The 27,683-nt window shown below is 41.1% G+C and overlaps 1 protein-coding gene and 1 pseudogene across 4 annotated transcripts in view; one reads left to right on the top strand and one right to left on the bottom strand.

The window, feature by feature from the left end:
- Positions 1 to 27,683, bottom strand: part of MEGF10 (multiple EGF like domains 10) — a 369,913-nt gene that overhangs the window by 226,689 nt on the left and 115,541 nt on the right. The window lies entirely within an intron of this gene.
- LOC139009454 (large ribosomal subunit protein uL4-like) lies at positions 25,135 to 26,722 on the top strand (annotated as a pseudogene).

Below are 27,683 nucleotides of genomic sequence, written 5' to 3'. Positions count from 1 at the left end.
TTATCCCAGGCTATTGCTCTTCTATGAACTCGAGAATGTTATCATTTCTTCAGACGATGTCTGAACCCAAATAGATAAATTTTTGAATCCAAAAAGAAAGAGTAGGATAGGATTAAATGGAAGTATCTTCAAGGGGTTTCTCCACACTAAGGGTATCTCAACTGTCCATATTTGAGCTTCATATCTTTCTTTTATATATTTTAATTTGGAACTTGTGAAAAGTGTGTTCAAGTGAGGAAACATTGTGCTTGGAATTTAAATACGTAAAATAAAATATTTTTTTTGCAGGCTCCCTAGTACTGACGTAATTGCAAATAGGTTTTTCTTCAGCTCTTATAAATTCTTAGCTGGAATACACTATGATCAGAACCTCAGACTACTGTGGGACTGCTGTGACTATTTTAAAAGGAGTCAATATTATTTAGCTAGAAAAACTGATTCTAAAATATCAAGCTAGCATTGGTTTGGCCACACATTCAACTCATTCAATTTGACAGCAATGATCTATTTCAGTTACTGGGGATTGTCACCTATTTTCAAGTCATTGGGCCCTTGCCAGGTGATATAAGCCTTATTCTGTGATCTATTGAGGCTTTTGATGGATTAATTTCTCCTAGTTAGTGAGTTTTCTGTTATCACTTTTTACACATAAAGCCATCCATGTCATCTAATAATTCCATTTGTAATTTGCTAAAATATACTCAACATGGGTTCATGAGTTCAGGGTACCTATATAAACTAAGTCTCAAATAAATTTGAAGCACAGGAGACCATTAGAGCTGATTATCTTCTGGGAATAAGACTTAATGCAAAGATCAGTGCTAGGTGCTAAGGGGGTCCCACCTGCTATTTTTGACATTAAAACTTAGATAGGGGAACATATTAGGATCCATTGTTAATATCAGCGAATTTCAACTGGTATGCCTCAAGAATTTTTAAAACATGTACTATCTGACTATTTAGTCAGGGGCACTGACCTCTTTTCCCTGAGATTATCAAATAAAAAAATTACAGCAGCCAACACAACAATAGCTGTCCAGTGTGAATGAAACAAAATTACACATTTTTTGTCAGATAGGCAAAAAATATAACATATTTTTTGGTGTGCCACAGAATTTTAGTGATTATTTTATGTGTGCCATGAGATGAAAAGGGCTGAAAATCGCTGGTTAATATAGTTTGATGAGCTCACAAAGTCAACAGGACATAATGTGGACTCCTTAACAGGCTGCCTTCCTAGGACATTCCCAGTATTTTTCTTTAGGGCATTTTTCTCTGATATCTGTGAAGGTCTTCTCCAATATATTGTCAATTGATGGCTAGGTCCTCCTTGTAAGGGACATTTTGAAAGTATACATCTGATTTTACTGTAAACCTATAATTTTTACTTTACATAACATCTGGAGAATATCAGGTATATCATGTACTGCCATTTTAATAGTCTTTTAAAGCAGTCAATTCGCAGGTGTACCCATGTTGCATTTTCATTTTCATTTTGAATAGCTAAAAAGTCCTCTCACGTTATATGTCATCAGGGAAATGCAAGTTAAAACAACAATGATATACCACTACACACCTATTAGAATGATCAAAATTCAGAACAATGACAACAGCAAATGCTGGCGAGGATGAAGAACAACAGGAATTCTCATTCTTTGCTGGTGGGCATGCAAGGTGCTGTAGCCACTTTGGAAGAAAGTTTGGTGGTTTCTTGCAAAACAAAACATATTCCTACCATATGATCTGGCAATCATGCTCCTTGGTATTTACCCTAAGAAGTTGAAAACTGAAATCCATACAAAAACATGCACACAGATACTTATAACAGCTTTGTTTATAATTGCCAAAACTTGGAAGCAGACAAGATGTCTTTCAGTAGGTGACTGGATAAACTGTGGTACAGCCAGGCAATGGAATACTATTCAGCACTGAAAAGAAAATGAGTTCTCAAACCATGAAAAGACACGGAGGAAACTTAAATGCATATTACTACACAAAAGAAGCCAATCTGCCAACTATATGACATTCTGGAAAAGGGGAACTATAAAGAGAAACTATAAAAGAAAAGATTGGTGGTTGCCAGGGATTAGGGGGGAAGAATGGATGAATAGGCTGAGCACAGAGGATTTTTAGGGCAGTGAAACCACTGTATGATACTATAATGGTGGACACATGTTATTATACATTTGTCCAAACCAACAGAATAGACAACACCAAGAGTCAACACCAGTGTAAACTATGGACTTTGGGTGATTATGATGTGTCAATATAAGTTCATCAATGATAACAAATGTACTACCCTGGTAGAGGATGTTAATAACAGAGGAGGCAGGTGGTATATGGGGAATCTCTGTACCTTCCTCTCAATTTTGCTGTGAGCCTAAACTGCTCTAAAAAAAATTGTCTTTAAAACAAAAAGCCAAAGGATGGTTGAAAACAGCATGGTCTGAAATAGCGGGGAAAGGGCATATACAGACCGTCTGAATATTCTAGTGCCTCCAGCACATCTCTGCATCCACTGGCAAGCATCCATTCTGTAAAATCCTGCTGGTTTTCAGTTTTTGCTTTGTCTTTTTACAAGCATAGCCTGCACACTCCCGGCCCACAAGATGAGTGATTAGGGAGGTGTCAAGTGGAGAGATGCTGCCAAGCCTTGCAAATGAGTTTGTAGTTAATGCTGATGCCAGTTACTTTCCAGATGCTTTCAGATATATGAAGGACACTCCCTGAATGATGAGCTTTTAACCTTGCAGCTGGTCATTTATTTTTCTGATCAGGACGTGCCACTGTCTCAGCTTCCAGGTGGTTGTTCACCGTGGGCAATAATGAACTGTGCCGTGTGTTGCGGCTCATTACTGTGTGTGATCCTGCCTCTGAGTGGCAAACATTAGTGGATAATCACTTTTGATTCTTCCCTCTTTGTTGTGTTAGAGAAAAACCATACAATAAAATTCTAGCATGTACTGAGGGAAACAAAAGTTGTGCCTGTGTATATGTGTTTTAAAAGCATAAACGTGTAATCAGGGAGTTCCAAAACACAGAGAAAAGCCATTCAACAAATGTGCTTTCCAAAGTAAAATAAGGAATGCTGAAACCCCAGGTTAAAAGCTATTCCTCAGAAATGTCTTATGTTAGCCAACCGAGCCCTGAGGGCCACACACTCCTACTTTACAGTTTAGCATTTCATTTGTTGCATGTACAATTTACTTACGTTCTAGCCCTCTGTAACCACCCCCATCTGAACTTCAATAAAATCAGGGATTTTAGCAAAACCCCTAGTGGTGTGTACTTTCAGAATTGGGCAAAATCCCTTTGTTAGAGTAGACTCTGAATACTTGTTTTATTCTTTCAATGAGAGGAGCCATGATTGCTAAGCCACAGTGGTGTGTCATATGGTAAATTAGCTTAATGATGTGTGAATAAAACTACATTAAGGGGGGATAGGGGGCTTGTGTCCCTGGATTCAAAAGGGGAGGACGAAAAAAAAAACAATTCTGGGTGCTTCCGGGAGGCTGAAATTTCTGTGCCCCAGAGTTCTAGGATTGTTTTTTCTTCAAAGCCTTAGAACAGCATGAGAAAACTGAAGTTTCTTGGACAAAAGGCAAGCTCATGAATAACCCACAGGGAGTGAGATCTCAGCTTGGTTTTATATTTACACATTATATCCAGGAGTTAAAAAATTTTAAACCATCAAAGACTAACCTTGCTTTGAGGAGGTGAACGTAGGGCTTGGAGGGAGGGCACTCCTTTTTCCATAACAACATGAAATTCCAGTGTTCACTGCAGTTGTCATAACAACTGTTTTTAAATAAAATTTGTATTATTCATCAAATATTGGCATCCAAAACACGATGCCACCAAAAAATGATTACCTATTCTTATCTCCATAAACCTGGCTTGTGTGGCTGAGAGAGAGGGAAGGTGGGATTCTTTCTAATGGCAGAGGATTCTCAGTTATGGGGGAAGAGTTCTAAGAATGCCCACCATCCCAATTTGCTCCTCTAATTTTTCATCCTTACAAGCTGCCTCCCACCTGGACCACAAGCTAGATGGTTCAAGCTGCTGTACTCTAAATGAGAAACCCTAGTTGCTGAGTTTAAGAGATTTGATTTCAGGAAAATGCTCTTGAAACCAATACATTCCAAAAATCCTCTCATATAAGGCTATTGCCTAAGACTTTAAAATAAGTTTTTAAGATTTGTAATTCTTGCACATGGAAAATATTCAAGCAATACAAAAGACTGTACAGTAAATCCTAAGCACCTTTCCATCCCAGGTTCTCTTCAAAGCTAATCCTAATACTAGGTTTTATGCATATGCAAACATATATTCATTTTTATGTTTCCCTTATTGTCATTCAAATATTTAGAAGAGTATACGTACTACTCTGAACCTGGCTCTTTTCATGTAACATGTCTTGGAGAATATTCCATATCAATATATTGAAAGGACTGCTTTATTCTTTTTCCCGACTGCATGGCTCCATTTCTATGGGTTGCTATTTAGGTTGTATCAAGTGTTATGCCCCTGACGTAGTGATGCAACCAGTATCTCTGAATTTTTGCCTGCATTGCCCTGGCCTTATAATGGGCCCCCTTGCTTTCCATATTAATCCTCTCCAGTTTTCTAATCCCCCACACTCCTGCCTGAATAATCTAGCTCCTCAGCAGGGTCAATTCTGTCACACCTCTGCTGCTTTAACCCTTCAAGTTTTCCCATCACTCACAGAATATATTTGAATTTATCAGCACACAAAATCTTCCATGGGGTCCCATCTGCCTGTTTAGTCTCACCTTCTCCTGCTCCCCACCAAACACGACAGTCAAGCTGAGATAAGAATTCTGAAAATGTTTCTGGCTTGCTCATGCTTTCATGCCTTTGGCATCACTTACCTTCATTCCTTCCACGATTTTGTGGATGTGCCAGGGGTAATGTTGGGATCGACGTTTAGTTCTGAGCTTGGACTCTCTAGGGAAGCCATATTTAACTGCTTGCTGCCATAGGTTTTCACCTGCTAGTCCCAAATGAGATTCACACCAGACATTAGCAATTAGCACACCTGCAGCATTTTTTATGCGGTGGGAATTGACCTGTTGCTAATGTTTGCCTCCTGACACCTCCTTCCAACCTCGGATCTGCTTTGCTAAGGCCTCTGCGACCCATGAGATACCAGAAGCAAATTACATGCCTGGCATGTGAAGGAATATTCAGCTATAAGTTCTTCCCCAAGGACACTCTGGTTCCTACTCCATTGCCCTGCTCTGATCGGACACTCAGACTCATTCTCTGGTTCTTAAAGCCAGCCTTCTAGCACATTTTTAATCTGACAGCATCTGGCATTTCCAGTCTTACCAGTCAGCAACTTTCCTCCCTCCAAATGCCCTTCCTGGCATTATTTTACCCAAGTTAAATATCATATTTTCTCAATTCTAAAGTAGGTTGATACTGTGTAGCTAGTGAAATGCCATTTTTCACCCTACGGAGATGTTAACACACAAAAAACCCCACAATATTTGCTCATCAAGGAATGTCAGGCAAACACAAGTAACAGAAATATGCTAATGGTGAGGTGTCTCCTTGTTCCTTGTCCAAAATCAAACATTTGTGCCACAGACAATCAAATAGAAGAGGACACACTTTAAAATGTGATTGTGGCTAACTGGTATCCCAGTCACACATGTGTTCAAGGATGCAGCTGACATTGATACAATATGGCAAGCATAAACAGGGAGATCTTTAACTAATGCCATTTAAAATGAATACTGAGTCTGAGTTCGCCCTTCCCTCTACAAACACTCAGTGGGGAAGAAGGAGGAAGTTTCTCTTTAGAGTGGGGTCATTCACGGGCAAATGGAAGGACAGACGATGTGTCATGATGGAAATAATGAGTGAACTCTGTTTTAAAACCTCCCTACGGGACCAATTGTTAGATTTATTTCCTGCACTAAGGCACTGTTAAAGAAAAGCAATATTAAAATACAAACATCTCTCTCGGCAGGGGCAGCAATACGTTGATGCAAAAAGAATAATCTCTATACATTTGTATTTAGCAATTGCTACTCCGTTCAAGACTATTTTAAAGTAGATGTTTAAGTAGAAAAAAATAAGACATAATCCTTTATAAAATAGACTGTTGTAGAAAAGAATATCAGATACTGATATGTGTAAAAAAGAACAGATTATAAATGAGTGTTTTAACATGATCTCATTTGTATCAATTCAAAAAATATGCAAATGTCAGGCCCTCTTTCCTCCCCAAATAAACTGGAAGACTAGGCTCCACAATGTTTATAGTGCTAATATCCCAGTGGTGGTATGGGAGGTTTTTAAAAAAATATTCTTTTTACCTCTTTTTTTTAAAAATTTTTTATGGACATACATTTCTATAATAAAATATCCATAAAAGTTATTATTATAGGTATATATTTATGCGCTTTTCTGCATGTATCTTTTTGGAAGTCAGGTTTTCCCATTTCCAAGAGTTTCTAGGTTTAATTAAGGCACACTCTCAGTGGAGATGAGCATTTAATGTGAAGGAGAATGAATAAATGGGATTTGAAGAAGAGGCCTAAGGGATTTTTTTTTTCCTCTGAGAAAAATGAGATTCAGGGCAGGTAGAGCAGGCAGAAGAGGCCCTGGGTACATTTAGTGTTTGTGGGAACACCTTGCCTTCTTCCTGAGGCTTGCCAGGAAGGTAATACAGTTGGAGAGAGACTGCCTTCCTGGGCTCTGACATCCAAGCAGACTCTTCCTGAGTCATGAAAGGGCCTGTATAAGTTTGTGAACAGCAGAAATACTGAGGGGAAAATAAAAGTTGTCTCCAAGAAACAAAAGGGGGGAAAATGTGATTAAGTCCCAATTATTTTAAGTTGATGCATATGTGATGAACTTACTGCATTATTCCTATGTTAAATGGCATATAGACTTCATTTGTTTAAGAAAATCAATATTTAATTTTTAAATAAAGTCTGAGGTTTGAAGAGGAAAGAGCACATTTAGTTGACTACAGACCTTTCTTGATATGCAGGACTCTTCAGACCCTCTTTCCTGTCCTGACCCCTCCATGAGTCTCCTTATGCCAGAGCGGTCCTTCCCCAGTAATGCCGCACTGGTTTCATCTGCATTGCCTCATATTGAATGATCTACTAATCAAATCAAAGTGCAGGCTTTTAAAGCTTTTCATTTCTAAACTCTGAGTGGAGCAGTACATCAATTAATAAGAGGAGAGCATTTCTTAAAACTGCACAGTACTTTTTAGTTTATAAAATGCTTTTATATTTTCTCATTTCATCTTCAAAACCAGCTCAATTTAAATGGCTATTTCAAGTTCCATTTCTAGTTTTTCCCGCTCAGAATCCATTTTTCCCATTTCTGGTAATAAGCCTCATTTTTCCTTCGATGGGACATGTCCCTCCCACTTCCATGTGGTTCAGATAAGTCTGACTTTATCTCATCCCCAAATACAAGTGCAGATGTGTGACTAGGGCTTAGGCAAAGGGTGTATTCCACCTCCCTGGCCATAGTGATTGGTTCAGAGACAGACGCATGACTTAAATCAGTCCCATTGATTAAATTCTGGGACTTTCCTGAAGTTGATAAGCCAACATGCTCTAAGCCAAAAGCTTCTGGAAATCATTGGGATGGAAAAGGCTTCCTGGAATGGTGCCAACACAAAGGGGTGCAGAATTGAGAGATGGAGAGGTACCACGTCTGATGGAGCTGGTTAGTGCTAGAATCAATCGCACCTGAAGCCAGAGATGCCCTCACACCTTTCAGCTATGTGATCCAGTAAGTACTCCCTTCTCCTGCGTCCAGTGGGAGTAACGTTTGTGTCAGTCACAATCAATAGTCCTAAGCAGATACAGTCTCTGCTCCTCACCAACTCTGGGAAAAGTGGAGCTGCTGGTCTGTGCAGCCCTATTCTGAGACACCAGAAGATACCTGAAGACAGCCACCTGAATTGGCCCTTAGTGAGAGAGAAAGGAAGGAAGGAAGGAAGGAAGGAAGGAAGGAAGGAAGGAAGGAAGGAAGGAAGGAAGGAAGGAAGGAAGGGAGGGAGGGAGGGAGGAAGGAAGGAAGGAAGGAAGGTCTAGGAAGAAGGCCAGTAAGTTTGATTCATGAAGTATGAATTATCACGAACATATTAGCATCTATTAGCAGAGATCATAAGTATTAGCAAGCAAGTTCCTAAGGGGATCAAGTTCTGATTAGAAAAACCCATAGGCTTTAGAATAAAGATAGCATACAGTGACCAGTTCTGAGATCTTGCCTAATATCTTAACCTTCTGAATTTAAGCTTCCGTATAAGCAGGAGGAGGAATAATAATATCAACCCCACCAAGCTTTTGTAAAGCCCTATGATACTGTAATGTAAAATACTTAGCGCACTGCTGGGCACCAAATAGATTCTCAGTAAACAGTAGTTTTTATGAATAACTTGGGATGATATGAAAGAAGTAGACAACCTCCGTGGGATAGTCCAGCAGGATGCCCTGACCAACTGGAGGAGAAATAAAGCCACTACAGAAGTCAAGAGCGGGGAGAGGAGGAGGGGGGGAGGGAGGAGGGGGGGCTGCACGTCACAGACGTAAAGAAAGAAGGCACTCAAGATAATGTGTTGAACACCACAGTCTTTCCTGGAACCAGTACTGCCAAAGAATACTCTTTTGAATTTGGGACCAGCCTGTACGCAGCCATCACAGTCTGATGTGTTTCCTGGAACTCAACATTTTCAATGCTACAATCAGGAAAGTCCTGGATGACCCAGTAGGAATTGGTCACCTTACCAGACACCACACTGCCACATTCCTGAGAAGTGAGAGCTCCACAGCCAGGGAGGGGGACTGTCAGGAAGGGCATCCCAACACTCTGCCCTTACCAAGGAAGACCGATGGTGATCACCCGAGCGCACTCCAAGAGAACCGGTGCCCAAAGTGCCAGGCGGAAATTTTAGACAAAAGGGAGCTAGCAACAATCAGTTCCCTTCTTCTATTTAATCCTTATATGATTAGCAAAAAATTAAATCATTTATAATAGCCTTATATTTCAGTTATCAAGTGCTGAATTAAAATGGAATGCAAACACTAAAATTTAACACGCTGCTAAAGATGAACATGCCTGAAATATTAATAGCAACTCTAAATGATTTATAATGCCCTCTTGGGGCATATTTTATGATTTATTGATGTCATTTTAGCTGCTCCATGGGTGACAGAGTCACCTCACCATGTGTGTGCTCTGGTGGGTTTCTAGGCTCGTTATTCAGAAAACCACACACTCAGATCTTTGCTGCATGCACATCAGACTGTAGGTGAAGTAGAAAAAGTAAAGATATGATTTTTTAAAAATAAATCAGAGAATTGTTGGGCTAAAAGTGATTCAAAATTGGTTATTTCTTATTTTCTCTACTTCTTGCTGGGCCATACTAAAGTTGCCTTCAATAAATGTACATTTCACAACCTCCCTTATTAATTTATAATGTCAGCGTTTGTTGACAAGAAATTCTACTTTAAATCTAACCTATTAACCCTTCTACATCAAGCAAAGCCCATTTTCTAAAGAATAACTCATGATTTCTTTAGTAGTTTACTTCCCTTTACTGACCTACTAATGCATTTTTCAAAACTTTCTGCTCATATCATAGATTTGCCCAGCTCTCCACTTTATAATTTACTTCTAGTCTCTCTACAGGTTTTAACTTTCTTATGCTACTAAAGTCTGCTGTAATTAAAACTCATTTGTCTTTTACTTCTTTCCTGACACTGACTCCATCTCTCAGTCATTTCTCCCTCTCTAGAGACTGAAAAATACCCAGACCTCCTTTTCATCTCCTCTCCACTGACAGCCACAGGTGGACATAGGCCTGCACTTCTGGGGAATGGCCCATGCTCAGAAATTCCCATTCCCTCTCTCTCCTGCCCCTCTTCAAAACGCCAAACCCTTCGACATAGGGATATGTGAATTTGGCTAGGGAAGGGGGGACTCTCTGAGAGCCCATTACATTAAATCATATTGACAACTGCCTGTCACCCTACTTGAAATTATAACCAAGACCCAGAATTCTGTGTAGTATTCATAAACTAACAAGAAACAAACAAACAAACAAAACAACCCTCAGAGTCTTTTACTCTGTGTTTATTTTTTTGTATCCAGTATATGATTTACTTTTTGGATGCCAGTTCAATGTTGCTGACTCATGGTCATTGTATTTTTTCACTATAGACATGGCTAGTCACTTCTTACTTTGGTGACATTTGTTTTTCCTCACTATGTTACAAAACTATAATTTCGTAGGCAGCACCCTATGATCCTATGATGTAGTATGTAATTGCTAGCTAAAGTTTAAACTCTAATAAACAATTTATCATGAGCCCAAAGGCTAAAGGGAAGCATGGTATATAAACTTGTCACATTTCTTCTTTATCTCAGACATTTTGAAGATGTGATTATGCTTACAAAGATATCAGTACACAATGGTTACTCAACATGCACCTATTTATGGAATGACTATATATAATTAAGCACCTGCCTGGTCATAGCTGTTTAGTGAGCACCAGGCCAGTTCTAGTCAGGCACCAGGTGAGGGATCAGTAACTTGGATTAAGCTGAGTGGAAGCTCTCAGTTGAGTAGTTGTAGGTGTTGCTTGAGACCTCTGGGGAGCAGAGACTGAGATGTCATTAGGAATGTAAAAGGTTTACTATACGAGGGAGTAACATTTGTGAAAAGAAAGAAGAAAGTAGGATTGGGTATGGGGAGCCATCAAACCATGATGCCGACCTAAAAAGTCTCTGGCAGCCCAACGAGGAGCTCTGAACAAAGTGCCTGTCGAGGGGTCAGCATCAGTGGAAAGGGTCAGGCTGAGGGCCAGAGAAGAGCGTGGCCTGGGTTCCAAAGTGGAAGCAGACCTGAAGGAGTTAAGAACTGGAAGTGTCAGCTAACTCTACTCCTCCAGTCTGAGTAACAAGCTCTTTCTTCAAAGAGGTCTGAGTGATGCATCTCTGTATCTATTACATGGACTAAGATAAAAAAAAAAAAAAAAAAAAGTAAGAGAGAACCAAAGTCCAAATTCTTGAACTCACTGGCACTAAGAATTGTAAAATTGGTGCAGTGGGTTCAAACCAAATAAGGTCGGGATTTAAAGGGGTGGGAGTGAGTTTTAGGGCTCAGGAGTGGCCTGAGCATTAGGTTTAACACCAGCTGGAATTTAATACTTCCTTTTATGGTAAGAGAAGCCACAGGCAGGCATGGATGGGTCATTCTGGCAGAAAGGACCAGGGGTGTGATATACAATAAAAAATATACAAAACAGTCCACAGGTGTCTCTGCTTTAACTAGAGATGTGACTTAAGAACTTCGGGGAACATATGGTGTTTGCTCTATGTTCTGCTGTTTTAATAGGAGAAGCCAAATGGCATAGACACCACTGCTACCTACACATGAATGAAGTCAAGCGTGGTGGTTAAGGAGGCAGGCTCTGGAATGAGACAATCTGACCAAGCCCCAGTGCTACTGCTTCCGGTTCTGTGACCTTGGGAAACTTATTTATCCTCACAGCTTCAGTTTATTAAATGTGAAGCATGGACAATAAATGATACCCATCAGGTGGGGTCGCTGTCCGGGTTAAACCCAAGTTATACAAAGTGGGAGTCCTGGACCAGCAGTGCCGCTGCCGTGTGGAAGCTTGTTAGAAAGGTGGGCTCCTGAGTCCCATCTCAGAACAACGGAGTCAGAATCTCCATTTTCCCGAGACCTCAGGTGATTTTGTGTGCATGTTAACAGTTGAAAAGTACTGGATTAATGATATAATGTACATTGCTTGACATGTAGTAACCACACAATAGATACTTGTTTTTCTTTTTGTTCTTATGATTGCTGTTTTCATTCTAAATCATCTTGAGTCACAAAGTGGGAGTGTGAACAAATCTTGCATCACTCAGCCCCCATAAGGCAGCTGCCTCAGGCTGGAGAAGCCCTGAGAAATACATCAGAGCCCTGGGCACATCACTGCCGGCAGCCTGAGTTTAGCACCCTCCTTCTCCACCTGAGCGCTTCGTCCTGCACATCATAGCTCCAGCCGCCACAGCTCCATTGACCACAACTCCAAGGAGGACGAGCACAGCCAAGAAGCCTATAGTGGGGAAGGTGGTCTGAGGAGGTAGCTCCCTTCTCTGGGTCAGGGGCTCGGGCAGCCCTCATGCTGAGCATGGCACATGTATCTCTGCTCCTCTCCAGAAGGCACCACCACTGCCATCCACATCTGGAAGGTCCCAGCCTCTGCAGGCCTGGTCTCCACAAGCTCTGTGTCCTGGGTCTAGTCCTCCCTGTCATGCTGCAGGGTGGGAGCCCAGGGCCAGCACCTCAGGGTGACCTCGTGGTCAGAGATGGGGTGGTGGTCACATATGTCTTTGGAGGGTCTGCGCATGACAGCATCTCCCTCCCTTTTACTAGTTATCTGCGGAGCCACTGCAGGCACGTGCCCTCCAGGTAGTTCCTGTAGTGTCCCGGCAGCACCAGTCGCCTCCCACTTTCGCAGGGTGATTTGATCCACAGTGTCCGCCCAGGAGCACAGGTCCTCATTCAGGGCAATGTCAAAGTCAAACTTCTTTACAAAGTAATTAGAAGGAATAAGGGAGGAAGGGAGGAAGAGAGGATGGGAAGGAAAGGGAGAGGGAGGAGAGAGGTTGGCAGGTTATGGAGGGCTAAGCGTTTCTTCCCAACTCCCGAAACACATGCCCTTGTGTCTAAGTGGTGTCCTTGCATGCACTGTGGATGGGAAGCACACATCTCTTAAGCCACTGTTGCTTGGGGGCTGTTCATTGGCATTGAGTAGGAAATATCTTGGTGCCACTTAACGGAGGACTCTATTTCACCTGGCCTCCATGAGGGAGACACTCATTCAGAGCCCTCCACAGTGCTCAGATGAGGAGGGAATGGAGGGACTGGCACTGAAGAGTTGCTCCCAGGCACACAAGTAGAGTTGGACATCAGTATTTTCCAGAACATTCCACACTCAAGCAGGTCTGTAGAAACAATTGATGAAGCCTGGAATTGAAGCAAGCTTTAACCCTGAGGTATGAAAAACCGGAGAACAGTCTAAAAATAGCAGCATGGGCCCATCCCAGCACTGAAGCCTGGGACATTGAAGAGCATAACTATTGATGAGGAAAAGGGAAGCCCAGGAGAACAGGTATCCCAACAGAAAATACTCCCGGAGCCACTCATGCAGAGGACAAAGAACTGGAAAATGAGATCAAATTCCACTTTACGATAGCTTATAGCTTGTTGTCCATATATTTTTAAAAAATATTTTTATTGATTTCAGAGAGGAAGGGAAAGGGAGAGAGAGATAGAACCATCAATATTGAGAAAGAACCATTGATCGGCTGCCCCCTGCACACCCCACACTGGGGACTGAGCCCGCAACCCAGGCAAGTGCCCTGACCGAGAATCGAACCATGACCTCCTGTTTCCTAGGCTGACGCTCAACCACTGAGCCACACTGGCCAGGCTGTTGTCTATATTAATGCTGAGGCTGGGCATTATTAATTCCAGGGCTTGGTTTTGATTATTCTCAAAAATTATTGTATTATATTATATTTATAAAGCCCTCAGTTAAAAGGACCCTCAAATTCTATCATACAGATATCTGGGACCAAATAGACCCAAGCTGAACATTACGTTAGGTTTCTGATACCCAGCTTGAGTAAAGAGAAACACCTAGAAAGCACTGCCTCAAGCTTGATTTCACTCTCAGTGTAACACGTCACACAGCCATCCCTCTGAGGATTGAAAGATAACAGGTTAGCAAGCAATGTGAAACAAATCACTCTGTGAATAGGGTATTTTGAATTGAAAAAAGATGGCATAATGAACCAGACTACAAAATATGTAGTAAGAATCCTAGATTTGAATGGAGTAGAATCAATAGCTGAAATTGAGGAAGTGTTGAGATTAAAAACGAATATGACTGTTTATAAATAAAGCTTTAATTAACATTTGTGCTTAAATAAAACATTACAAATTGTACTTTTAGCATCCCCGGGTTCTTCGGGGATGCACTGACTACAAGGGACTAACCACAGCCGTGAATAATTCATGTGGAATAGAGAGCCATAGATAAAAAGAGAAGAGCAGTTGATTGGTTTTTTCCAAGAAATTGTTAATGTTACCTTATATTTTATTGAACCAGCCTCAAAAAATAACAGAGCCCGAGCATTATTGTTGCCGTTATTACCTTTCCTTTCCAAGTGCCATATCTTGTTCTCTCTTGAGTTGATATATTCTGATTACTTTTGCTTACTTTAAAGATTAAATTTTTCTGGGAAAAAAAAATGTTTGACTAGAACCTCTCATATTTGATTTTATTCAGTTATAAACACTGCTATCAAAATTAAATAATCTCCCTTATCTTATTGAAATCTGTTTGTTCATTTCCTTCCATTTAATATATATAACTGTTCCCCAGTGCCCTTTCTCCCTAATTACAAAGAACAAGTGTGTCTTTCATTAGTCACAGCCATAGCTACAGCCCCACATCACCCAAGGAATCAGGGCAGCTGACACAAAGCCTGCAAATATCACCATGGCAGAATTGACTGTGACTGAAAGATTCCGTGGGTCCAATTCACCGTGGATTAAGCCAGGGAACTGATTTCCAGGACCTCGAAATCAGCTGTGATGGAGCAAACAGGCAATTTAGTGAGAGTCACAGATGTAGGGTCTGGTTTAGGCTATTTGCCTCTTTTCATTTCCAGAAAAGCTTTAGTGGCCAATACTGTTCCATGTTTCCTATCGGGCTCATCATTGTTTGTTGAAAGTGTGCTAGCCCTGGCCTGTGTGGCTCAGTGGGTTGGAATGTCACCTGTGCACTGAAAGGTTGCAGGTTTGATTCCCAGTTGGATTGCACAAGTGGGCACACTGAAGGCAGATGACGCTTCAGGCTAGAGTGGCTTCCTGATCAATGTTTCTCTCTCACATCAATGTTTTTCTCTCCCCACACCTGCCCTTCCTCTTTCTCTGAAATCAATGAAAAACATATCATTGGGTAAGGATTTAAAAAATAAAATAAAATGTGTTACTCACCCTGGTGTATGAATCTAATCTAAATATGCACCAAGTGTCTCTCTTTGTTCGGGGCTTTGGTTTTATGATTTGACGTGTGTGTGTGTGTGTGTGTGTGTGTGTGTGCACTTTTGTTTTTGGCTATTGTTCAGAGAAACTAAGATCAGAGCTCCGTATGTTCAGGTTTAAGCGGTTAGACTTTTTTATTTTTTACCTGTGATAAAAATTCCAATTCTCCACAGAAGAAATATACAAATTGGACAAAATTTGATCTTTGTGAGTTGTAGGAACTGCCTTGGTTTGATGGGGCAACTTGACGTGGAGCTTTGAATAAAGAAAGTCATGTTAGGTCCAGTCACTCCAGTATGCACTCCTTCCTCCCCAACCTCTCATCCTCAACTGCTAAAACAAAACTAAAGCACAAGGATCTTAGACTAGGAGGCTTAAACAACAAGCATTTATATCTCATAGTTCTGGAGCAGCCGTGGGCAAACTACGGCCCGCGGGCTGAATCCGGCCGTTTGAAATGAATAAAACTAAAAAAAAAAAAAAAAAAAGACCGTACCCTTTTATGTAATGATGTTTACTTTGAATTTATATTAGTTCACACAAACACTCCATCCATGCTTTTGTTCCGGCCCTCCGGTCCAGTTTAAGAACCCATTGTGGCCCTCGAGTCAAAAAGTTTGCCCACCCCTGTTCTGGAGGCTGGGAAGTCAAAGATCAAGGTGCCGACAGACTCAGTGAGGGCCAAATGGCCATCTTTTAACCGTGTCCTAACGTGGTGGAAGGGTCAAAAGCTCTCTGAGGTCTCTTTTATAAGAGCACTAATCCCATTCATGGGAGTTCTAACCTCTTGATCTAATTACCTCCAAAAGGCCCCACCTCCTAATGCCTTCACATTGGGGGGTTAGGATTTCAACATATGGGGGTGGGGCACACCTATTTGGTCCATAAAAACAGGTCACCAGATTTGCTAGTGTCAAGAGAAGTAGAGAGATGATATCAGTGAAATATAATATGTATTACTGATATGTCTTATTTCACAGATTGTTTCTTGAATAAAAGCCAGCTTTGCCCCAGGAGGGTCCCTGATACCACACTCAACCCCCTGTGTCCATATAAGCAGGAAATCAGTTTACCTCTTGGATTCACTTGCCCCTTCCATACATGTAGAAAGTCCAGGATGATAAATAATCTCAGGAGGGAATTCAGCTTGTACCCATCTCACTGCTTTGCTACTTTGGAGTCAAATGTACTCCCTTATAGCTGGAGAAATTAACAGCAGTTACTGAAGCCGTTGATTTAGCATGAGTGGTCACACCGAAGGCAGATGAAGCTGCAGCTGAAGCCTGGACAGGCTGGAGTGGCTTCCTCTGCCCGATACTGCTGTTTCTGCTGGTGTTTAAATAGTGTCTGAAGTGATCAGCTGAGCTGGCCTCTGCCAGTATACCCCTACCCACAGTGAATATTCTGGTTCTGTGGAAGGGTTCCAATTCTTTAGCTTCCTACTGCAGCTCTTCCAATTCACTCCCCGGCCTTTTCCCCATGTCAGGAGCCTCATCCTGGATGCTGGTACCAGGAATGTCATGGACCCAAACCACCTGACCTCTTACTTGTCACTCCTTAGAAATAGAGCCCCCTTCTATTTTCAGACCCCAGCCGAGGCTCAGATCTTACCACCAAGTAAGTGAAAGGGGAGGAAAATTTCATCAACAGCTATTATTACAGGATCTCTAACCCCTACATTTTAGGTACAAGGCAGTCTTCTACTTTATGTATAATGCTTTCTTGAAAAGATGAATAGCAGCTAAATGTGAGAATTTTGAAACACTACTTGGGATCCATTTCATGTGTCCTAAAAATACATTTAATTATCTATTTCATATACACTAGTGGTGAACGTGGTTGCTTCTTATAAGAAAATGGCGGGGGGGGCGGGCAAAGTCAGAAAACAGTTATTTTTCATAAGACAAAGGATAAAACTGTTGGCTCTTTAAAATATAACCATTTGTAGATTTAATAATATAAAGTATAAAAAATTTAATAATAAATGCTACTTTGTGATTTTTAAAAAAGCTTTAAATAGAAGTAAATCAGCATATACACTCAGGAAAAAGAATGGCTTCAGACTTCTCAGCAACAACACCAGACACCAAAGACAAAGAGAAATGCTAAATTTTTGAGGAAAATGATTTCCAAATTAGAATTATATTCTCAATCAAACTCTTATGTCTTGCAGTAGAATCAAGATACCTTTAGACATATAAGGTATGTTGGCCAGGTTTGTTTAATACAGAAGTTTCTCTAGCCAGTGGCTATGGTCTGAACGTTTGTCACCTCAACCGCAAAAATAAATGCATATGCTGAAATCCTAATGCCCAATGTGATGGTATGGGGTTTGAAAGGTGGTTATAAGGTGAGATTAATGCCCTTATAAAAGAGAAGATTCAAGAAAACTCCCTTCACCTGACAGGTGTTGCTCAGTGGTTGAGCATCAAACTATGAACCACGATGTCACAATTCGATTCCTGGTCAGGAAACATGCCTAGGTTGCAGCTGATCAATGATTCTCTCTCATCATTGATGTTTCTATCTCTCTCTCACTCTCCTTTCCTCTCTGAAATTAATAAAAATGTATTTAAAAAAAGAAAAAAGAGCCCAGCTGGCATGGCTCAGTGGTTGAGCATCGACCAGGAGGTCACAGTTTGATTCCCAGTCAGGGCACATGCCTGGGTTGTGGGTTCAATTCCCAGCGGAGGGTGTGTGGAAGGCAGCTGATCAATGATTCTCTCATCATTGATGTTTCTATCTCTCTCTCCCTCTCCTTCCTCCCTGAAATTAATAAAAAATATATATTTTTAAAAAGAACAAGAAAAAAGAAAAGAAAGCTCCCTTGTCCCTTCCAACATGTGAGGGCACAGTGAGAAGTTGGCAGTCTGCAATCTGGAAGAGGGTCCTCATAGAACCCGAGCATGCTGGCACCCCGGTCTTCAATTTCCAGCCTCCAGAATGGTGGGAGATAAATTTCTGTTGGCTTCATGCCACCTGGTCTGTGATATGCTGTGACAGCAGCCTAAATAGACTGACCCCAGTTTAAGCTGAAAGGACCAGTTAGGAGGTAGAGAGCTCACAGACTGGCAGGTAGAATACAGACTGTGCTTCTGAGAGTGACATCCCAGCACCACAGTACAGAGCTGCCCACCAAGGTAGTTGCTGCCTCAGGCATAAGCCGGGAGGCTGCTGTCACAGGTGCCAGCTCCAGCCTCTGCCTCCGCCATCGTCAGGAGATTGCTACATCAGGTGCTTCAGACACACATTGGACTCCAGCACCCCGCTGTGCTCTCTTACCCAGATCTGCACCTGCCAAGTGGAAGCCACAGGCCCACCTTTTTCCCAAGGAATTCAGCTCTGCACGCAGAGTCTGACTGGCGCACATGCAGCTGACTGGTGGAATCAAAATCACATGTCTGCAATCTAGCAACTGAAAAAATGACTGGAAAATGTTCTTTGTTAAGAATGCAGAATTTATGCCAAAACCGGTTTGGCTCAGTGGATAGAGCATCGGCCTGCAGACTGAAAGGTCCCAGGTTCGATTCCGGTCAAGGGCATATACCTTGGTTACAGGCATATCCCCAGTAGGGGGTGTGCAGGAGGCAGCTGATCGATATTTCTCTCTCATCGATGTTTCTAACTCTCTATCTCTCTCCCTCCCTCTCTGTAAAAAAATCAATAAAATATATTTTTTTAAAAAAGAATGCAGAATTTATAATGTGGGAAACTTTAAATGATGGGAAGGAGACGTTTAACAATTTGAGGCAGCCTGAATGATAAATGGCCCCTACATGCAGATTTGAACTTTTACCTCTTATGGACTCTTTCTTAGGAAACAACCAAAACATACTAGCTTCTTTGCCAAACCAGGAAATATATCAAGAAAGAAGGAGATACAAAATTAGATAATAGGGGATCAAACACAGGGAGACAGACAAAGGAAGTTCCCAAGATGATGATGAAGGGAAGGTCTAAGCAGCCCTAGGTGTGAGCAGGAAGATGGAGCTTGCACAGGGGGTGGGAACGGGGGAAGGGGAGAATCAGATCCATTACTGATGCTTTCACTCTTATTGAAAATATCCAATGGACCTGGAGAGTATTATTCTGAGTGAAATAAGCCAGTCAGAGAAAGATAAGTATCACATGATCTCACTCATATGTGAATCTAATGAGCCAAGTAAACTGATGATCAAAAATCAACCCATGGAAATATGAACAGACTGTTGAACCTCAGCAGGAGGGCCGGGGAGGGTGGATGGGAAGAGATCAACTAATGAACTTGTATGCACATATGCATAACCCATGGACACGGCAATTGGGTAGTAGGGGCTTGGTTGGGGAGGATGGGAGTGGGCTGGAAGAGGTTAATGGGGGAGGGAAACAATAAAGATTTAAAAATAAAAAAGAAAGTATCCAGATGACTGAGACCCTGGAGATGCTTTCTCAGTGTTGGGGGTCCCATGAGGGAAGGCAGAGGCAGTGCTTATACCAAAGAATGGAGGAGAAGTAGCTTGCAGGGTGAGCAAGCAAGGGGACCAGCATGTGCCTGGACAGTGATGGGGAGGGGAGGAGGAATGCAAGACAGGTGGCAAGGCTGGGAGGTGCCAGGTGAGGCTGTAAGATAGACTTGCTGAGTCTCAGGGCCTAGTGATGACCTGTAAAAGAGGCAGCTCTCTCTGAAGCCCCAACGTGGCCGTCTGCAGACTGTCAATCTAGAAGTCACAAAGTTCTGAGTCCTCCAGGAGCCCCTAGGACCTCACCATGCTCCCTAAGTCCACCTGGAGCCCATGCTTCAGTGTGTGTCTGCTGGGGAAACATAGAGGCTCTCCCAAGGGGCACCCTGATCCAGCTCTGGCTCAGGCTGATGGGGACAAGAAACTAAAGTGGTGGCCACTGTTTCCCTCCTTCGTCTGAAATAAGCCCAGGAGCCTCCAGCCCCTGGGACCTCCCCTGGAATTCTACTCCACACTGAGGAACCCCACACCAGGGCTGAGGCTAAGCTAATAGTACAAGTGTGCCATCTTTTTAAAAAGCCTCTTTCCCAGCATTTGCTCCTGGTGTTTATCCCTAAAGGGGGTGGCAGCCCCCAGCAGACTGGCAGCTGCCCCTACCCCCTCTGGCAGGAATTTCCAAGCAGGTCCTTCAAGTCACAGGTACCAGGAAGGTGGGGGCTCTGCAGAAAAAAAAAAGAAAAAAAGAAAGGATCCAGAGAATTATGATAGGCGCCTAGAGCAGTGAACAATTGCAGGAGGAAAGGCAAGTATTAACCCTGAGACAATAAAAAAGGTTATAAATAAGGACATATAAACTTAGCAGGCTCCATGTCTCAGGTGTGAATAGCATTTGCCTGGACATGATGGTGCAAACACTTGGTATTGATAGCAAAGCAGTCATGTAACTACATTGGCAGGTTGGAGTTGGAAGGAAGAGTACAGCGGTTACAAGCAGTAAGTTCTCATCTTCCACTTTAGGAAGCCAAAGAAACTATCTAACATTGAAAAAAATCAAGAAATCCTACCATCTATACTAATAAAAGGGTAATATGCTAATTTAACCAGGTTGACTGGACATCTTCCAGACATCCGACTTCCTTCCGGACAAAGCCATGGTGGCAAGGGCCGAGGCAGAGGTGGTTAGGGGTGATCAGGCCAGCAGGGGAGCAAGCAGTTAGGGGCAATCAGGCCGGTGGGGGAGCAAGCAGTTAGGGGCAAGATCAGGCCAGCACAGAGGGAGCAAGCAGTTAGGGGGTGATCAGGCTGGCAGGGGAGGGCAGTTGGGGGTGATCAGGCTGGCAGGGGAGTGGTTAGGCGGTGATCAGGCCAGCAGGCAGAGGTGTTTAGGGGCGATCAGGCAGGCAGGCAGGCAGAGGCGGTTAGGGGCTATCAGGTAGGCAGGCAGGCAAGCAGTTAGGAGCCAGCAGTCCTGGATTGTGAGAGGGATGTCTGAGGGTCCCAGATTATAGAGGGTGCAGCCTGGGCTGAGGGACACCCCCCATGCACGAATTTTGTGCACCGGGCCTCTAGTATATAATAAAGAGCTATATGCTAATTATACCGAACAGCTGAACGACCTTCCAGATAAAGCTGGGGCTGTGTGGGCTGGCCGAGGCTTCAAGGGGCTGTGAGGGCTGAGCCCCTTGCATGAATTTCATGCATCAGGCCTCTAGTAGTAATATAAGCATATTAGAATGTGGAAGTAAATACCAGAAGAAAGTTTTTTTAATGTCAAAAATTGTTACATTGAGCAGAATTTTGGAGTAGGAAGAGGCGAAGACTGCTGTTTTCATTATATGCCTGACATATATATATATATATATGCACACACATTAATTACAATAAAAAAAATAAATGAGGGAAAAAAGTATCCTTTGTAGCCTCTCTCCTTGAGACTTATACATTTGTCTCAAATTCTCCCCTTTCTATGGTACACCTTCTCATTCCGTAAACCATTCTCTCATCCTGTCAGGATGACAAACTACATTGGCCACTGGCTCCTTCCTGAAAATTAACCCTAGAGAACTAGAGGGAAACTTGGATTTGAGGAATTAATAACAAAAAATAAAATGCAATAAAACACTATGAGAAGTCCCTGGGGAGTCTGAAGACTCAGGAATTATTATATGGGAGATGAGTGAGGGGTGGGGAGTAGGAGGGAAAGGAGAGAAGCCTTCAGCCTGGGGGATCAGCAGCCATAGGTGACTGTGAGAAGAGAAGTAAAAGAACAACATAATGTCCTGCTCTCACCTCTCCCCAACAATCAACAGCCTGCCAATCACTGTGGAGACAGGCAAGGGGCAGGAGGGTACAACAAGGAGAGACGAAAAGGGTGGATGTGTACAAGCCAGCTACCCTTTGATGTTCACCACTGAACTCGCCCACTCCTAACCTCCAGGGTAAAGGGAACAAATCCATGGAGAGACTCTTCTGGAGAGTTTAAAATGGTAAATACAGTCATAGGGTAAATACACCCTGCTTAACAATGGGGATACATTCTGAGAAATGCATTGTTAGGTGATTCGCTGAGTGCACTTATACAAACCTAGGTGGTATAACCTACCATATGGTATAGCCTATTGCTCCTAGGCTAAAAACTGTACAGCATGTTACTGTACAAAAAAAAACACAAGACTAAATCAGGCACAAGAGAAAATGACACAATCAAGAAGCGCAAGAGATATAGAAGGCTTTTGCCAACATAACACAGCATACTGTTTTACAGGAACCTTTTGTTTATAAGTAGAAAGACTACACTCTAAAATAACAATTAAAAGTATAGTAAATAAACCAGTAACATAGTCATTTATTGTTAAGTGTTATGTACTGTACATAATTGTATAAGCCATACTTTTATATGACTGGCAGTGCAGTAGCTTTGTTTACACCAAGATTGCCGGGAACATGTGAGTAATGTGCTGTGCTATGACATCACTTGGTGATAGGAATTTTTTAGCTCCAATGTTATCTAATGGGATCGCCATTGTACACGTGGTTCTCTGTTGACCAAAACATTGTTTTGGCTGTATACACTAGGAAAGTTATTTGTGGAATTGGCCAATTGGAATAATCACCATCAGTTCTTGGCCTTTGAGGCTCTCTTTCCTGGCTTTAATTCACCTACATCAACTGGAGGTTGGGCTATAGTCATTTTCCAACATACTATACTGGTAACCATGTGTAGTAACTGATACACATGGAAAGAGGAGTTTGAGGGACAAAATAACTAGAAATCCATGTAAGTTTAACTACTATATAAGAAAGCAACAAACTCAACAGTATAAACCATCTAACTAGAATTATGGGAGGAGATGGAACAAAAAATTAAAATGATGAAGATGAATATATTAAGAAGTGAAGGCTGATATCAGCAATATGAAGCAAGAAGAAGAAAAAAAAGGACCCACTTGAGTACTAAGTATGAAATTTGTAATAACTGAAATGAATAAAACAACAGATAAGAAATATAGCAAGATGAATAAGTTGACGCATAAATCAGTGAATTTAAGATGAGATGAGATGAGAAACTCCTGAAGTCAACAGGAAAGTGTAAAAAGATAGAAAATACAAAAGAAAGCTGGGAGTTATGGAGGCTGGGAGGAAAAGTGCTGGCAAGTGAGCAGTGAGTTGTGCTGGTGTCAATTTGGCTGAACTACGGCTCTCCAAATTCCTTCTCCTGTACATTTTCAGTTATGATGGGCCGTAAGCCAGATCCTGTGATCTTGTTGTATTTGATGGTCTCTTTGTTATCTCTGAAAATTTTTAAAATTCTTTCCATATCTTTTTTTTTAAATTTTGTTCTGATGTTTCTAGGTTTGGAATTTTCCTTATCTCCTATTAATTGTTTCTATTTTTCTCTATCTGGGCACAATATTCAGAGTTCAATCAGAGAAGCAAAACCATTAGGGTGTGTGTGTGTGTGTGTACACAATAACATATATATAGACACACATACATATGAGTTCACTAAATTATTTGTCTAGTTAGGAGAAATATACAGATATTGATAAATTTAAGAATTATTAGGAATAAGTAAACATGAGTAAGTATCTTAAGGGCAGCCACATGTGAACAGAAATAGAATAATTTTTGAGCTAGCAGAAAATAAAGTGTAGTGAATTAAAAATATGAGACATGGCTCAGCCAAAGTGGCTCAGTGGTTGAGTGTCAACCTATGAACCAGAAGGTCACAGTTCAATTCCAGGTCACATGCCCCGGTTGTGGGCTCGATCCCCAGTGTGGGGCGTGTAGGAGGCAGCCAATCAATTATTCTCTCTCATCATTGATGTTTCTCTCTCTCTCCCTCTCCCTTCCTCTCTGAAATCAATAAAAATATATATTTTAAAAAATGAGATATGGTAGGAGAAATCATTCCTAATATAATAGTAATTACAAGAAGCGCAAATGAAGTTAACTCACAAATAACAAATACTCTCTGATAGTATTAAGAAATAAAAATAAAATACAGAAATATGTTGTTTTTGAGAAACATTCTTAAAACCAAAAGATTCAAAAGGTTGAAAATGCAAGAGTAAAAGACCAAAAAACAAAAACAAACAAACAAAAAACACCCATGAAAGAAATCTGGAATTCCAATAAAAATAGCTGATAAAAAAGAATTTAAGGTAAAAGATAAACAAAACAATAAAGTGCTAAGACATAATCATCACAAACATATGCATGCAGTGAATAATAGGTGACAATAACTGACAGCATACAGAGAGAAATACTTGCAGTTTTTAACACCCAGCTATCTAAAATGTATAATTAGTAGGCTTATACTATTACTTATATTGTTTAGATCTTTGATAGGAATGTTCTAATGGCATGCTATATATAATATATATCTTTTGATATGTGTGTTATAAAAGTTCATGCAACAAATAGCAAATACATATTTTAGGAGTATGTACATACTTATGCAAATTTTTAAGCCTAACAGAGGTCTCAATAAAGTTTTCAGGAACAATATCTTGTAGATTACATCTTCCAAACATAATGAAATAATAGTAGACATGAGTAACAGAAATTTTTTTAAATGTCCCTTATTTTAAAAATACTATGTTACTAAATAACTCATAGTTTAAAAATGAAATTATAATCAAAATAAAGAAAAAATCTAGAATTAAATGAATGTGAAAACACAAAATGTATGGGACATAACTAAAGCAGTATTTAGAAAAGCATTTATACCTTTAAATATACTTATCAGGAAACAATAAAAGTTTAAAAGAAATATGCTCAGCATCCAACTGAATAAGTTATAAAATAGAACATCAAGGCAAACCCAATGAAGAAAAATGATATAATAAAAGAAGAAACAATATAATAATTTTTTTAGTAAAGGAGATTAGTAAGACTAAAAGCTCTGCTTCTGAAATATTACCAAGACAAACCTGATAAGTCTCATAAGAAAAAAAGCCAACAAAAGTAAATAAATAGGAATAAAAAAATAAAGATAAGGGCATAATTACAGATTTAAAAAACAAATGTAAATAAAGTGGATAAATTCCTGGAAAACATAAAATGCCAAACTGGTAAAAAAAGAAAAAGGGAATTTAAAATAGACTCACAAGAAATGCAATTGATAGTTAAATCTCCAGTCTTTTCCTGTGGGAGCCACTGGGGTGAGAGGAGCGAGGCTCTTTCCTCTCCACACCAGGGTGTGTGCTCGTCCACTGATATCAGTGTACTCCGAAAAGGGGGAATCATCTGGCAAAAATGTCACTTTCCCTGCTGTGTTCCAGGCTCCCATTTGACCAGATATTGTGAATTTTGTTTACTCTAACTTGCGAAAAAACAATAGACAGCTCTATACTGTCAGTGAATTGACAGGTCAGGAAATCAGTGCTGAGTCTTGGAGTGCTGGCAGAGTTGTGGCTCAAGTTCCCAGAGTTCGAGGTGGTGGAACTCATCGTTCTGGCCAGGGTCCTATTGAAAATACATGCTATGGCCCTGACTGGTTTGGCTCAGTGGATGGAGCATCGGCCTGCAGACTCAAGGGTCCCAGGTTCGATTCCGGTCAGGGGCATGTACCTTGGTTGTGGGCGCATCCCCAGTAGGGGGTGTGCAGGGGGCAGCTGATCTATGTTTCTCTCTCATCGATGTTTCTAGCTCTCTATCCCTCTCCCTTCCTCTTTGTGAAAAATCAATAGAATATATTTTTTTAAAGAAAGAAAATACATGCTATGGGGGCCACATGTTTGTATCAACCAAAACCTGGTACCATTGGCACCAGAGGGAACACAACACAGAAGCAATATACTGTCTACTCTGTCCTTCTGTGCTGGCTGCCATGGACTTACCAGCACTGCTCATGTCTAAAGGTCATCATATTGAGGAAGTTCCTAAATTTCCTTTGGTGGTTGAAGATAAAGTTGAAGGCTATAAGAAAACCAGGAGGCGGTTTTGCTTCTTAAAAACTTAAGGCCTGGAATGATATAAAAAAGGTCTATGCCTCTCATCGGATGAGAGCTGGCAGAGGCAAAAAAGAGAAACTGTCGTCATATCTAGAGCAGGGGACCTTGCATCATCTATAATGAAGACAATGGTACCATCAAAGCCTTCAAAAACATCCCTGGAATTACTCTGCTTAATGTAAGTCAACTGAACATTTTGAAACTTGCTCCTGGTGGACATGTGGGCCATGTCTGCATTTGGACTGAAAGTGCTTTCCACAAGTTAGATGACCTATGACACTTGGCATAAAGTGCCTCTCTCAAGGGTAACTACAACCTTCCCTTGCAAAAGATGCTCAATACAGACCTTAGCAGGATCTTGAAAAGCCCAGGAATCCAGAGTCCTCCATACATTGCGGTGCAAGAAGATTCATCTCATAGTCCTGAAGAGGAATTCACTAAAACACCCGAGAATCACGTTGAAGCTAAACCCATATGCAAAGACCATGCACCGGAACACCATTCTTTGCCAGGCCAAGAACCATAAGTTCCAGGTGGATAAAGCAGCAGCAGTGCTAAAAGCCAGACCAGATAAGAAGGGGCTTCCAGGCAAGAAGCCTGTGGTAGGGAAGAAAGGAAAGAAGGCTTTTGGCCTTCTTATTAAAGGCAAACAAACAAAAGAACAGCAAACAAAACTCCATCCCAAAGATCTCTAGACCTGGATGCTTTTAAAATGGACTCTATCATGTGGAATCTCGGAAGGAAGGTGGGAGAGGGTGGGGGGTGGGAGGTCATCAACCAAAGATCTTGTATGCATATACTAGTAGGCATAACGCATGGACGAAGATAGTGGGGTGGTAAGAGCCTGGGGTGGGGGTGGGAAGGAGGGTGGGGGTGGGCTGGAGGGGTCAATGGGAGGAAAAAGGGGACATATATAATACTTTCAACAATAAATGTTTTAATTAATTAATTAATTAAATAAAATGTACTCTATCAAATTTTCAAGTACACAATTCCAATGTTATATATGTTGTTCCAGAAAATGCAAAAAAGAAACAATAATTCTCAGTTTGTTTTATGAAATTAATACAATCTCATTTTCCTTCATGTTTCTGGATTTAAGCCATAGTTCAGAAAGTTTTCCTCATGCCCAGGTTATATAGGAATTCATCCACCTTTTTCCTAGTACATATATGGTTTCATTTTATTTTTACATTTATGTCTCTGACCCATTTGGAATTTATTCTGCCCTATACTATAAATAATAGATCCAATTTTACTCTGTTCCCTTATGGCTATACACAGTGGTGTGCTGATGCTGGCTCATGCCAGTTCAAGAGAGCTGATTGTTAAATTTTCAGGAATGTTGTGAGCTGACTGCTAAGCAAAGCCATTATAACCAAATAGATTACATAAACTTACAATGAAATAAATCATGTTAAAAACAAACCTCATCACCTTCTAATTATTTTAATATACACTGAGTGGCCAGATTATTATGACCACCTGACGTTTGTAAGTAAATTAGCTATAATTTCACGCTGAAGTTGCTAGAGGGCCAGACCATTATAAATAGGGAAGCAGGTTGTTTACCACGACAGTGGAAGTGATTTTTCTCTGAAGATATGGGTAAACAACTCGATTTAACAGCCTTTGAACATGGGATAATATTTGAAC

The sequence above is a fragment of the Myotis yumanensis genome, unplaced genomic scaffold, assembly GCF_028538775.1.
Source record: "Myotis yumanensis isolate MYYU_CA2020_CCGP unplaced genomic scaffold, mMyoYum1.0.hap1 SCAF_4, whole genome shotgun sequence".
In the NCBI taxonomy this organism is placed as follows: domain Eukaryota; kingdom Metazoa; phylum Chordata; class Mammalia; order Chiroptera; family Vespertilionidae; genus Myotis; species Myotis yumanensis.
Note: the sequence above shows the minus strand (reverse complement) of the source record. Positions and strands in the feature narration are given on the sequence as shown.